The sequence below is a fragment of the Rutidosis leptorrhynchoides genome, chromosome 9 (genome assembly GCF_046630445.1).
Source record: "Rutidosis leptorrhynchoides isolate AG116_Rl617_1_P2 chromosome 9, CSIRO_AGI_Rlap_v1, whole genome shotgun sequence".
In the NCBI taxonomy this organism is placed as follows: Eukaryota; Viridiplantae; Streptophyta; class Magnoliopsida; order Asterales; family Asteraceae; genus Rutidosis; species Rutidosis leptorrhynchoides.
The window spans coordinates 286,013,774-286,025,816 of NC_092341.1; positions in this window are offsets into that span (position 1 = coordinate 286,013,774).

A 12,043-nucleotide genomic window follows, 5' to 3' on the forward strand; every position below is an offset into this window, starting at 1 on the left:
AAACCAGATGGCTCACGATGGAAACTAACGTTTGGACCTCTCAAGATTTCACAATAGGATTATATTGTAAAGTTCACATTTAACACTAAGGGGGAGATTGTTAGGACCCCGAAGTTGTATAGTGTTAATGTGAATTAAGCTTAAATGAAGGTTCCTTAGAAAAGGGCTATATAAGGAACCTATGTAGTCCTAATTAGATAGCCATTGCATTGTAACTGAGTTCTAGAAGCTGTGAAATTTAATTTGTACCGATTCTCTCTCATACCGAGTCTTCTTCCTATATACCGAATCTTACTATATCTTATCTTTTCTCTCAATCTCAACATGATCTGACCTATCAATTGTTAATACACTTAATGATATATTTACTTATCATTTAACATAATTAACCAAGTGTATCAATATCTTAATATGATTCATATGTACCTAGTAAGACGTTGTTATAACGATAATCGTTATATATATCGTTTTCGAGTTTCTTAATTTAATAGTCTCATTTTTTATGTATATAACTCATTGTTAAAATACCTAATGAGATACTTACTTATAATAAAATCATGTTAACTATATATATATAACCATATATATGTCATCGTATGGTTTTTACAAGTTTAACGTTCGTGAATCACCGGTCAACTTGGGTGGTCAATTGTCTATATGAAACCTATTTCAATTAATCAAGTCTTAACAAGTTTGATTGCTTAACACGTTGGAAACATTTAGTCATGTAAATATCAATCTCAATTAATATATATAAACATGAAAAAGTTCGGGTCACTACAGTACCTACCCGTTAAATAAATTTCGTCCTGAAATTTTAAGCTGTTGAAGGTGTTGACGAATCTTCTGGAAATAGATGCGGGTATTTCTTCTTCATCCGATCTTCACGCTCCCAGGTGAACTCGGGTCCTCTACAAGCATTCCATCGAACCTTAACAATCGGTATCTTGTTTTGCTTAAGTCTTTTAACCTCACGATCCATTATTTCGACGGGTTCTTCAATGAATTGAAGTTTTTCATTGATTTGGATTTCGTCCAACGGAATAGTGAGATCTTCTTTAGCAAAACATTTCTTCAAATTCAAGACGTGGAAAGTGTTATGTACCGACGCGAGTTGTTGAGGTAGCTCCAGTTGGTAAGCTACTGGTCTGACACGATCTATAATCTTGAATGGTCCAATGTACCTTGGATTTAGTTTCCCCCGTTTACCAAATCGAACAACGCCTTTCCAAGGTGAAACCTTAAGCATGACCATTTCTCCAATTTCAAACTCTATATCTTTTCTTTTACTGTCCGCGTAGCTCTTTTGTCGACTCTGGGCGGTTTTCAATCGTTGTTGAATTTGGATGATTTTCTCGGTAGTTTCTTGTATTATCTCCGGACCCGTAATCTGTCTATCCCCCACTTCATTCCAACAAATCGGAGACCTGCACTTACTACCATAAAGTGCCTCAAACGACGCCATCTCAATACTAGAATGATAACTGTTGTTGTAGGAAAATTCTGCTAACGGTAGGTGTCGATCCCAACTGTTTCCGAAATCAATAACACATGCTCGTAGCATGTCTTCAAGCGTTTGTATCGTCCTTTCGCTATGCCCATCAGTTTGTGGATGATAGGCAGTACGCATGTTTAGACGAGTCCCCAATGCTTGTTGCAACGTCTGCCAGAACCTTGAAACAAATCTACCATCCCTATCAGAGATAATAGAGACGGGTATTCCATGTCTGGAGACAACCTCCTTCAAATACAATCGCGCCAACTTCTCCATTTTGTCATCTTCTCTCATTGGCAGGAAGTGTGCTGACTTGGTGAGACGATCAACTATTACCCAAATAGTATCATAACCACTTGCAGTCCTTGGCAATTTAGTAATGAAATCCATGGTAATGTTTTCTCATTTCCATTCCGGGATTTCAGGTTGTTGTAGTAGACCTAATGGTTTCTGATGTTCAGCTTTAACCTTAGAACACTTCAAACATTCTCCTACATATTTAGCAATATCGGCTTTCATACCCGGCCACCAAAAGTGTTTCTTGAGATCTTTATACACCTTTCCCGCTCCAGGATGTATTGAATATCTGGTTTTATGTGCTTATTTAAGTACCATTTCTCTCACATCTCCAAACCTTGGTACCCAAATTCTATCAGCCCTATATCGGGTTCTGTCTTCCTGAATATTAATATGTTTCTCTGATCCTTTGGGTATCTCATTCTTCAACTTTCCTTCTTTTACAACCCCCTGTTGTGCCTCCTTTATTTGAGTAGTAAGGTTAGTATGAATAATTATATTCATAGCTTTTACCCGTATAGGTTCTCTGTCCTTTCTACTCAAAGCGTCGGCTACCACATTCGCCTTCCCCGGGTGGTATCGGATCTCAAAATCATAATCATTCAACAGTTCAATCCACCTGCGTTGTCTCATATTCAGTTGCTTCTGATTAAATATATGTTGGAGACTTTTTTGGTCGGTATATATAATACTTTTGACCCCATATAAATAATGCCTCCAAGTCTTTAATGCAAAAACAACAGCACCCAATTCCAAATCGTGAGTTGTATATTTTTGCTCGTGAATCTTCAATTGTCTAGACGCATAAGCAATCACCTTCATTCGTTGCATTAATACACAACCGAGACCTTGCTTTGATGCGTCACAATAAATCACAAAATTATCATTCCCTTCAGGCAATGACAATATAGGTGCCGTAGTTAGATTTTTCTTCAATAACTGAAACGCCTTCTCTTGTTCATCCTTCCATTCAAATTTCTTCCCTTTATGCGTTAATGCAGTCAAGGGTTTTGCTATTTTGGAGAAATCTTGGATGAATCTTCTGTAGTAACCAGCCAATCCTAAAAATTGACGTATATGCTTCGGAGTTTTTGGGGTTTCCCACTTTTCAAGGGTTTTGATCTTTGCCGGGTCCACCTGGATACCTTCTTTGTTCACTATATGACCGAAGAATTGAACTTCTTCCAACCAAAATGCACACTTTGAAAACTTAGCGTACAGTTTTTCTTTCCTCAATACTTCTAGCACTTTTCTCAAATGTTCTTCGTGCTCTTGATCATTCTTTGAGTAAATAAGTATGTCATCGATGAAAACAATGACAAACTTGTCAAGATATGGCCCACACACTCGGTTCATAAGGTCCATGAACACAGCTGGTGCGTTAGTCAATCCAAACGGCATAACTATAAACTCGTAATGACCATAACGCGTCCTAAAAGCAGTTTTTGGAATATCATCCTCCTTTACTCACATTTGATGATATCCATAACGTAAATTGATTTTCGAATAAACCGACGAGCCTTGTAGTTGATCAAATAAGTCGTCAATTCTTGGCAGTGGATAACGGTTTTTGATGGTAAGTTTATTCAACTCTCTGTAGTCAATACACAACCTAAATGTACCATCCTTCTTCTTGCCAAACAAAACAGGAGCTCCCCATGGTGATGTGCTTGGTCGAATGAAACCACGTTCTAATAGTTCTTGCAGTTGGCTTTGTAGTTCTTTCATCTCGCTGGGTGCGAGTCTGTAAGGAGCACGAGCTATTGGTGCAGCTTCTGGTACAAGATCTATTTGAAATTCAACGGATCGATGTGAGGGTAATCCCGGTAATTCTTTCGGAAATACGTCTAGAAATTCTTTTGCGACGGGAACATCATTGATGCTCTTTTCTTCAGTTTGTACTTTCTCGACGTGTGCTAGAACAGCATAGCAACCTTTTCTTATTAGTTTTTGTGCCTTCAAATTACTAATAATATGTAGCTTCGTGTTGCCCTTTTCTCCGTACACCATTAAGGGTTCTCCTTCTTCTCGTACAATGCGAATTGCATTTTTGTAACATACGATCTCTGCTTTCATCTCTTTCAGCCAGTCCATGCCAACTATTACATCAAAACTCCCTAACTCTACTGGTATCAAATCAATCTTAAATATTTCGCTACCCAGTTTAATTTCTCGATTCCGGCATATATAATCTGCTGAAATTAATTTAGCGTTTGCTAATTCGAGTAAAAATTTACTATCCAACGGCGTCAATGGACAACTTAATTTAGCACAAAAATATCTACTCATATAGTTTCTATCCGCACCCGAATCAAATAAAACGTAAGCAGATTTATTGTCAGTAAGAAACGTACCTGTAATAAGCTCCGGGTCTTCCTGTGCCTCTGTCGCATTAATATTGAAAACTCTTCCGCGGCCTTGTCCATTCGTGTTCTCCTGGTTCGAGCAATTTCTAATAATGTAGCCCGGTTTTCCACATTTATAACAAACTACATTGGCATAACTTGTTCCGACACTACTTGATCCGCCATTACTCGTTCCGACACCATTTGTTCCTTTCGTTCTGTTAACCCCTGGTCCATAGACCTCACACTTCACCGCGCTATGACCATTTCTTTTACACTTGTTGCAAAATTTGGTGCAGAACCCCGAGTGATACTTTTCACACCTTTGGCATAGCTGCTTCTGATTGTTGTTGTTGTTGCGGTTGTTATTGTTATTGGGATGATTGTTGTAGTTGTTGTTGTTGTTGTTGTTTTACCGTTTGTTGTAGTTGCGATTGATGTTGCGATTGTTGGGATAGTTGTTGTTGTTTTGGTGACTCTTATCACCGTTTTCCTCCCACTTTCTTTTGACTAGCTTCACGTTGGCCTCTTCGATTGCCTGTTCTTTAATTCTTCCCTCAATCTGGTTCACTAGTTTGTGCGCCATTCTACATGCCTTTTGTATGGAGGCAGGCTCGTGTGAACTTATATCTTCTTGGATTCTCTCCGGTAACCCTTTCACAAACGCGTCGATCTTCTCTTCCTCATCTTCGAACGCTCTCGGACACAATAGGCACAATTCTGTGAATCGTCTTTCGTACGAAGTAATATCAAATCCCTGTGTTCGTAACCCTCTAAGTTCTGACTTGAGCTTATTGACCTCGGTTCTGGGACGGTACTTCTCGTTCATCAAGTGCTTGAATGCTGACCACGGTAGCGCGTAAGCAGCATCTTGTCCCACTTGCTCTAGATAGGTATTCCACCATGTTAACGCAATACCTGTGAACGTATGCGTAGCGTACTTCACTTTGTCTCCTTCAACACACTTACTTATGGCAAAGACATATTCAACTTTCTCGGTCCACCATTTCAATCCGATTGGTCCTTCGGTCCCATCAAATTCTGAAGGTTTGCAGGCAGTGAATTCCTTGTAGGAGCATCCTACATGATTTCTTGCGCCGTTAGCTGTATTGCTAGATTCAGAGTTATTGTTGGTATGTAGCGCAGCCTGTATTACGGCTATGTTTAAAGCAAGAAAGGCACGAAATTCCTCTTTGCTCATATTCAAGGTGTGTCGAGTAGTCGGTGCCATTTCCTTCAAAATAGTCAAATGAAACAAGTTAATCATACAGAATATTAAGAGTAGTCAATAGTATCTCGTAGCATAATATGAACTCATTTATAAAAGCTTTTTCTTCATATTAGCATTTTATAAGTTTAAATTCGGGTACTACCTACCCGTTAAGTTCATACTTAGTAGCTAATATACAATTCAACTACTACAATTCCATATGAAAAACTTGATTATAATAATATATCACATACAAATATTTTTCAAACTTACAACTTCGCTATATTACATAACATGAAATATAGTACACTATGATACAGGACAGTTTTGAAGATAAATCTAGTTAATACGCAAGTTGTTCAGCAAAGGAAATAAACACACGTAATTCATAAGTCCAGAAACAAGTCATGCATTCTGGTTTTACTAAGACGACTTCCCATCCCTGGTCTTGTGGAAAATAACCGTTATGACCATTGGCTAGGCAGCATGTTGTAATGTCGTCAAAAGGACAAGGGTTTCGTAATGTCCAACAGCCCCGTAATAATCTAAAAACCTTGTTTCTCACCCCAACTACTGAATCCGTCACTTGTGGGAAAGTTTTATTTAAAAGCTGCAATCCGATGTTCTTTTTTTCACTTTGGTAAGAAGCGAACATCACTAACCCGTAAGCATAACATGCTTCTTTATGTTGCATGTTAGAAGCTCTTTCTAATTCACGAAATCCTATGTTGGGATATGTTGAGTCAAAATAGGTTCTTAACCCGTAGCGTAAAATTGCATTTGGGTTCCCCGCATTTAACGTTTTAAAGAAAACACGGCGTAACTTACGGTCTCCCCAATGTGATATACCCCACCTATCAAAGGAAAGCCTTTTATAAACTAAGGCATTTCTGGAAAGTCTTTCAAATGTTTGACAAGTTAATTTCGCCATAACTAAATGTGCTGATGAATTCTGACTGACTCTAGACAAGATTTCCTCAATCATATCCTCTGGTAGGTCTTCTAAAATATTCGGTTGTCTACCCTTAACGTCCATTTTGTTTTTATACTGTAAAATAGACAAGGATTAGATTCGTAAAAACAAACAATACAAGCAATTTTTACATAGAACATAAAAGTACAAGCATACTACAATACAATTATTACACAACATGCTCACACCCCTCTAATCTGAATCACTGGTTTCTTCTTCTTCGGACTTGGTTCTTTTTCCTAATCTTCTAGGGATATATGATGTTCCTCTAATACGAGTCGTCGTTTTCCACATTGGTTTAGAAAAATCTGGTGGTTTAGAGGTTCCCGGGTTATTGTCACGATATTGAAAATACGGGTGTTGACGGTACATATAAAGTTCATCGGGGTCGGAATCAGATTTCTCTATTTTGATGCCTTTTCCTTTATTATTTTCTCTTGACTCATTAAATTGGGTCGGGGTAATTTCTATAACATTATCGAAATCCTCATCAGGATCCGATTCATCGAAAAATTGGTAATTTTCCTAATATTTTGCTTCCTTAGCGGAAACACCATTGACCATTATTAACTTTGGTCCATTGGTTGAGGATTTTCTTTTATTTGACCTGTTTTCTGTGGTTCCTACTATTCCCCCCTCCGGAACTTCTTCTTCTTCTTCCGGTTCCTCTTCTTCTGGTTCCTCTTCTTCCGGTTCCTCTTCTTCCGGTTCTTCGGGAACTTGTGAATCTTGCCAATATATATTCGACTCTTCGTTATTATTAGGTGAGTCAATGGAATTTGTGCTAGAGGTAGACATCTATCACACAATATCAAACATGTTAAGAGATTAATATATCACATAATATTTACATGTTAATAATATATAGTTTCCAACAAAAAAAATGTTAAGCAATCGTTTTTGAAGAAAAACACGGTCGAAGTCCAGACTCACTAATGCATCCTAACAAACTCGGTAAGATACACTAATGCAATTTTCTGGTTCTCTAAGACCAATGCTCTGATACCAACTGAAATGTCCCGTTCATATTGATTATAAACGTTCCATATTAATTGATTTCGTTGCGAGGTTTTGACCTCTATATGAGACATTTTTCAAAGACTGCATTCATTTTTAAAACAACCATAACCTTTATTTTATCAATAAAGGTTTCAAAAGCATTACGTAGATTATCAAATAATGATAATCTAAAATATACTGTTTACATACGACCATTACATAATGGTTTACAATAGAAATATATTACATCGACATATGTTTCTTGAATGCAGTTTTTACACAATATCATACAAACATGGACTCCAAATCTTGTCCTTATTTTAGTATACAACAGCGGAAGCTCTTAGTATTCACCTGAGAATAAACATGCTTTAAACGTCAACAAAAATGTTGGTGAGTTATAGGTTTAACCTATATATATCAAATCGTAATAATAGACCACAAGATTTCATATTTCAATATACATCCCATACATAGAGATAAAAATCATTCATATGGTGAACACCTGGTAACTGACATTAACAAGATGCATATATAAGAATATCCCCATCATTCCGGGACACCCTTCGGATATGATATAAATTTCGAAGTACTAAAGCATCCGGTACTTTGGATGGGGTTTGTTAGGCCCAATAGATCTATCTTTAGGATTTGCGTTAATTAGGGTGTCTGTTCCCTAATTCTTAGATTACCAGACTTAATAAAAAGGGGCATATTCGATTTCAATAATTCAACCATAGAATGTAGTTTCACGTACTTGTGTCTATTTTGTAAATCATTTATAAAACCTGCATGTATTCTCATCCCAAAAATATTAGATTTTAAAAGTGGGACTATAACTCACTTTCACAGATTTTTACTTCGTCGGGAAGTAAGACTTGGCCACTGGTCGATTCACGAACCTATAACAAATATGTACATATATATCAAAGTATGTTCAAAATATATTTACAACATTTTTAATACGTTTTACTGTTTTAAGTTTATTAAGTCAGCTGTCCTTGTTAGTAACCTACAACTAGTTGTCCATAATTAGATGTACAGAAATAAATCGATATATATTATCTTGAATCAATCCACGACCCAGTGTATACACGTCTCAGGCTAAATCACAACTCAAAGTATATATATTTTTGGAATCAACCTCAACCCTGTATAGCTAACTCCAACATTACTGCATATAGAGTGTCTATGGTTGTTCCAAATAATATATATACATGGGTCGATATGATATGTCAAAACATTTGCATATGTGTCTATGGTATCCCAAGATTACATATATATTAGAATACATGTATAATACAATATAAGTTAGCTAGGATATGATTTGTATAGATTTTTTAAACATTTCCCGTAGCTAAAAAGATCAAAAATATCCAATCTTGTTTTACCCATAACTTCTTCGTTTTAAATCCGTTTTGAGTGAATCCAATTGCTATGGTTTCATATTGAACTTAAGTTTATGAATCTATAAAGAAAAAGTTTAAGTTTATAGTCGAAATTACAGGTTACAAGTCATTTTTGTAAAGGTAGTCATTTCAGTCGAAAGAACGACGTCTAGATGACCATTTTGGAAAACATACTTCCAATTTGAGTTTAACCATGATTTTTGGATATAGTTTCATGTTCATAAGAAAAATCATTTTCCCAGAAGAACAACTTTTAAATCAAAATTTATCATAGTTTTTAATTAACTAACCCAAAACAGCCCGCGGTGTCACTACGACGGCGCATATTCGATTTTATGGTGTTCATCGTGTTTCCAGGTTTTAAATCATTAAGTTAGCATATCATATAGATATAGAACATGTGTTTAGTTGATTTTAAAAGTCAAGTTAGAAGGATTAACTTTTGTTTGCGAACAAATTTAGAATTAACTAAACTATGTTCAAGTGATTACAAGTTTAAACCTTCGAATAAGATAGCTTTATATGTATGAATCGAATGATGTTATGAACATCATTAATACCTCAAGTTTTCTGAATAAAACTACTGGAAATAAGAAAAATGGATCTAGCTTCAAAGGATCCTTGGATGGCTTGAAAGTTCTTGAAACAGAATCATGACACGAAAACAGTTCAAGTAAGATTTTCACTCGAAATAAGATTGTTATAGTTGTAGAAATTGAATCAAAGTTTGAATATGAATATTACCTTGAATTAGAAAGATAACCTACTATAAATAACAAAGGTTCCTTGATCTTAGATGATTACTTGGAATGGATTAGAAAGCTTGGAAGTAGACTTGCAAACTTGGAAGTATTCTTGATTTTTATGAAACTATACTTATGGAATTTATGAAGAACACTTAGAACTTGAAGATGAAACTTGAGAGAGATTAATTAGATGAAGAAAATTGAAGAATAAAAGTGTTTGTAGGTGTTTTTGGTCGTTGGTATATGGATTAGATATAAAGGATATGTAATTTTATTTTCATGTAAATAAGTCATGAATGATTACTCATATTTTTGTAATTTTATGAGATATTTCATGCTAGTTGCCAAATGATGGTTCCCACATGTATTAGGTGACTCACATGGGCTGCTAAGAGATGATCATTAGAGTGTATATACCAATAGTACATACATCTAAAAGCTGTGTATTGTACGAGTACGAATACAGGTGCATACGAGTAGAATTGTTGATGAAACTGAACGAGGATGTAATTGTAAGCATTTTTGTTAAGTAGAAGTATTTTGATAAGTGTCTTGAAGTCTTTCAAAAGTGTATGAATACATATTAAAACACTATATGTATATACATTTTAACTGAGTCGTTAAGTCATCGTTAGTCATTACATGTAAATGTTGTTTTGAAACCTTTAGGTTAACGATCTTGTTAAATGTTGTTAACCCATTGTTAATTATATCAAATGAGATGTTAAATTGTTACATTATCATGATATTATGATATATAATATATCTTAGTATGATATATATACAGTTAAATGTCGTTACAACGATAATCGTTACATATATGTCTCGTTTCGAAATCATTAAGTTAGTAGTCTTATGTTTACATATGTAGTTCATTGTTAATATACTTAATGATATATTTACTTATCATTTAACATAATTAACCAAGTGTATCAATATCTTAATATGATTCATATGTACCTTGTAAGACATTGTTATAACGATAATCGTTATATATATCGTTTTCGAGTTTCTTAATTTAATAGTCTCATTTTTTTATGTATATAACTCATTGTTAAAATACATAATGAGATACTTACTTATAATAAAATCATGTTAACTATATATATAACCATATATATGTCATCGTATGGTTTTTACAAGTTTTAACATTCGTGAATCACCGGTCAACTTGGGTGGTCAATTGTCTATATGAAACCTATTTCAATTAATCAAGTCTTAACAAGTTTGATTACTTAACACGTTGGAAACATTTAGTCATGTAAATATCAATCTCAATTAATATATATAAATATGGAAAAGTTCAGGTCACTACATTGACCATCCCAAGGTGTCGGTTTAGACGAAGAATTATATAAAATTGGTCAAAAACCGACATTCGGGCGCCAAGATACGACCCGATGAAGTTTTAATGAAACTTATGTTAATGAAATTGAACTTAGATTATATAAATAATGATTTTCATTATTATTAATTACTTAGGTTATAAAAGTAATTATTATTAATTAATACTTATGATATATATTTATTATATCATTTAATATTTATATTATGATTTAATTATTCCTATAATTAAACTTATGATTTAATAATACAATTATTATTAATATAACACTTATGTTAATAATAAAAACTTATGATATGAAATTATTATTTTAAGACTTATTATAAGGATTAATTATTATTTATTTATTATAAGACTTAATTATTGAATACTTATGACTTAAATTAATTATTAAATACTTATGATTTAATAATTATATTACAATACTTATAATATAAGTAATAATTCATAATTAATTAAAATACTTATGTTATGATTAATATTCCTTTATTAATAAAAATACTTATGATATGACTAATATTTAATTATTAATTAAATATTTATGTTATATCTATTATATCATTTCAACTTATGTTGACTTATTAAATCAATTTAATTTAATTAAAATTATATTATCAAAAATAAATACTTATATTATGAGAAAACATTATAATATATGAAATTAAAATTTGATTTTATCTAAATATTAAGGTTGGCTAGGGGTTGACTTTTGAGTTGACTTTCGATTGACTTAAGTTGACTTTCTAAATAAGGAAACTTTCTAAAAATAGAAACTTTCCAAAAATAGAAACTTTCTAAAAATAGAAACTTTTTAAAAAAATGAAAACTTACTAAAAATAGAAAGTGTGTATAACACTTTAACCAAAGCAATTATGCTGTCGCGTACTACTTCATCACATCAAGCACTAAGACTATCATGTATGACCCGACGTAAGTTAGATATATTCTGATCTGCTTATTTTATAATAGGTTGGAGTCGTGATCACTTTTGATCACTCTTTTATCATTCGTGTACGTATTACTGTTCAAGTGCACTTACGGTGAGTTATAGTCCCGTTATTCGTACTATTTTAAAGTATTTTTGGGATGAGATTACATGCAACTTTTGTTTTACATTTTAGGCACAAGTGAAAATTAATTTAAATTATTAATTGTGAGTTGAACAAAATATTTCCTAATCTGGTAATTGTAATCACTGATTTCTACTGGTGAATGTGAATCCTA